The 3,312-nt window shown below is 40.7% G+C and overlaps 1 non-coding gene and 1 pseudogene across 1 annotated transcript; both read right to left on the bottom strand.

Annotated features, from left to right (window-relative positions):
- Positions 1-1,278: 1,278 nt before the first annotated feature.
- On the bottom strand, positions 1,279-1,385 carry LOC129468786 (U6 spliceosomal RNA). Its single transcript, XR_008652845.1, has one exon. It is a non-coding gene; the product is annotated as a U6 spliceosomal RNA (small nuclear RNA).
- A 15-nt stretch (positions 1,386-1,400) lies between these two features.
- Positions 1,401-2,166, bottom strand: LOC129467818 (elongation factor 1-beta-like; annotated as a pseudogene).
- Between the last annotated feature and the right edge of the window lie 1,146 nt (positions 2,167-3,312).

Below are 3,312 nucleotides of genomic sequence, written 5' to 3'. Positions count from 1 at the left end.
AACCATCATTCTCAGCAAACTAACACAGGAACAGAAAACCAAACATGGCATGTTCTCACTCATGAGTGGGAGCTGAACAATGAGAACGCATGGACACAGAGAGGGGAACATCACACACTGAGGCCTGTCAGGGGTGGGGGGAGAGGGGAGGGAGAGCATTAGGACAAATACCTAATGCATGCGGGGCTTAAAACCTAGATGACAGGTAGATAGGTGCAGCAAACCACCATGGCACATGTACACCTGTGTAACAAACCTGCACATTCAGCACATGTATCCCAGAACTTAAAGTAAAATTTAAAAATAAATAAATAAAAACCTTCATGTCTCGCTTAATAGAAGACAGCTGGATTCTCATGTCTACCACTTCTTTCATTCTGCTGATATCGTTGGAAAAGGGAGGAGTATTTTAATAGCCTTTTCAAATAGTTGTGGATATTTTTCTTTAATATTACCCCAAAATCACCAAGTCGTAGTTTCTTAAATGTTGCTTGTCAAATTAAAATTATTCTGTCTATCTTTCACTTTGAATGGATCTTTTACCCATGCATTGATCATTTGGAAAATACTGGTTCACTGAGTTACGTTGTTCTTCCCAAATTCGATGTGTTTTATTATCAATGTTATTTTAATATTTTTAAAAATTATAATTGCTAGCTGGGCACAGTCAGGTTTACCTGTAGTCCCTGCTATTTGAGAGGCTTAGATGGGAGAATTGCTTGAGTCAGGAGTTCTAGTCCTGGCTCCTAGAAATGCTGGGCATTGGCCGGGTGCAGTGGCTCACGCCTGTAATCCCAGCACTTTGGGAGACTGAGGCGGGCAGATCACAAGGTCAGGAGATCAAGACCAGCCTTAAGTATTAGGATGTTGCAAGCCCACAGTGGTGAATACGAATTTTCTGATATTCTAATTTTTACTTCAAAGCTTAAATTTTATCACTGGCAACAAATACCGCCAGTTGTTTTCCTTGAAGTGACAGACTCACTTCATTAATTTTTGAGAAAATGTCTGACAAATACTCAAGTATGAATAACTATAATTTGTCTGTCAGTTGTTCTTTCAAGTAAAAAAAAGAGTGTATTGTGAAAAATGGCTCTTCAGCTTGTATCTCATACAATTAAACATGCACTTTTCCTCACACCGACTGTCATACTTCAGCATGCAGCCACAGCATTTTCTGTGCAGTTCCCGTTTTGTCAGGCAGAGTATTTTTAAAGTGTACATAATGGTTGAGATTTAGTAAGTTTTTTTAATGCTGTTTCAAAGACATTCTTTTTTAAAACTATAGAAGGCTTCACAAGTGTGTATGCCATCCTTGCATAGGGGCTGTGCTAATTTTCTCTGTATCATTTCAATTTTAGTATATGTGCTGCTGAAGCGAGCACTCAAAAACATTCTTTTTTTTTCTTTTTTTTTTAATCTTTCAAGCTTTTATTTAAATGCCATGATCCAGGATGGATTTTAGATCTTGTTGAAAGCAGCCACATCCATGGACTGCACATAGTCCTCAAAAGCAGTGATCTGCTCCTCCAGCATATCTGTTCCAACTTTATCATCTTCAACTACACACTGCATTTGAAGTTTCTTAATTCCGTATCCCACTGGAACTGTTTAGATGAGCCCCAGACTAAGCCGTCTGCTTGAATGCTTCTGACGCACTCCTCTAATTTCACCAGATCTGTCTCATCATCCCAAGTTTTCACATCTAGTAAGATGGAAGACTTGGCAACAAGTGCAGGTTTTTTGGCTAACTTTGATTCATATTGTGCAAGACATTCTTCCCTTAGCTTCTTTGCTTCTTCACTTTCCTCCTCATCATCAGATCCAAAGAGATCAATGTCATCATCATCTTTACTATCTGTAGCTCCACTTCCTGTAGTGTCTTCCACATTGGCAGGACCATACTTGCCCAAAGCTTTCTTCACTCCTGGCAGGCTGGCCTTTTCCTTTTCATAAGACTTGACGTGATTATACCAACGTAGGGCATGACACAAGTCAGCAGGCGGTGGGCCGGACACGGCTTCAAATACTGCCACATCTGCTTGTGATGGCACATACCCCTCGATGTAGCTCTTGTCCGCCAGGTAATCGTTGAGCACCTGGAGGCCGGCAGGGCTTTTCAGGTCTCTGAAACCCATGGTGTCGGCTGCATCTGAGAGCTGGGGAGCAGCAGAAAGAGAGCGCGCAGCTTGTGGGTGCCCTGCGCTGAAGAGAGGAAAAAGCTCAAAGACATTCTTAAGTGAAACAGTGAAACTGGGTTTTTTTGTTTTTTGTTTGTTTGTTTTTGTTTTTTTTTTTCCTGCAAGAGCCTTGTGGTGAAGAATACAGTATCTGCTGGCATAGTTTTATGCTACTGTTATGGTTTACGCTAAAGCACAAACACCATTGATGTAAATATCAACACAATGAAAAAGGCTATTATTAATAATACTAATATTAATAATACTAAGGCTAACAATGTCTTAGTATTACTATAAAAACTAGTTTTGACTTTGGGGACCCCCAGAGGCCCAAAGAGTACACTTTGAGAACTGCTGGTCTATGAAGATCATTCCGCTCCACACTTAATTTGAACGATATAGAAAATATCTGCTGACAGACTTGCACAATAGTAGATACACTTCATCAAAGTACAATTTAGTATATTCTAGGAACTGCATGTAGCATTGCAGGAACATACCTCTCACTACCGATCAAAATTGTTGAAAGACTGCTGGGCACAGTGGCTCACACCTATAATCTCAGCACTTGGGAGGCTGAGGCAGGTAGATCACTTGAGGTCAGGAGTTTGAGAGCCTGGCCAACATGGTGAAATCTTGTCTCTAAAAAATACAAAAATTAGCCAGGTGTGGTGGTGGGTGCCTGTAATCCCAGCTACTCGGGAGGCTGAGGCAGGAGAATCACTTGAACTCGGGAGGCGGAGGTGGCAGTGAGCAGAGATCACGCCGCTGCACCTCAGCCTGGGTGACAACAGAGCGAGACTCCGTCTCAAAAAAAAAAGAAAGAACGAAATTGTTGAAAGACTTGTTTGCTCTCTTTGTCAAGAGTCTCAGAGGTTAGAAATATTTCTACAACATTTTAGTTTGTCTTGATGGAGCTGACAATTATGTACTTTCCTATATCTTTCTTGAAAATGTTTCCACATTTGGCCTAGACCCTCTTGGAGTAATGAGTTTCAAAACCTTGTGTGTGAGCACTCCTTTCTGGGATTTGTAGAAAACTTGATTTTTTTTTTTTTTTTTTTCTCAAAGGGTAGGTCCCAGTTCCAAGGAATTTGGTAAGGAAGTATGCATTCTCTCAATTTCTAACACA

This window comes from Symphalangus syndactylus, chromosome 18, assembly GCF_028878055.3.
Source record: "Symphalangus syndactylus isolate Jambi chromosome 18, NHGRI_mSymSyn1-v2.1_pri, whole genome shotgun sequence".
NCBI lineage: Eukaryota > Metazoa > Chordata > Mammalia > Primates > Hylobatidae > Symphalangus > Symphalangus syndactylus.
Note: the sequence above shows the minus strand (reverse complement) of the source record. Positions and strands in the feature narration are given on the sequence as shown.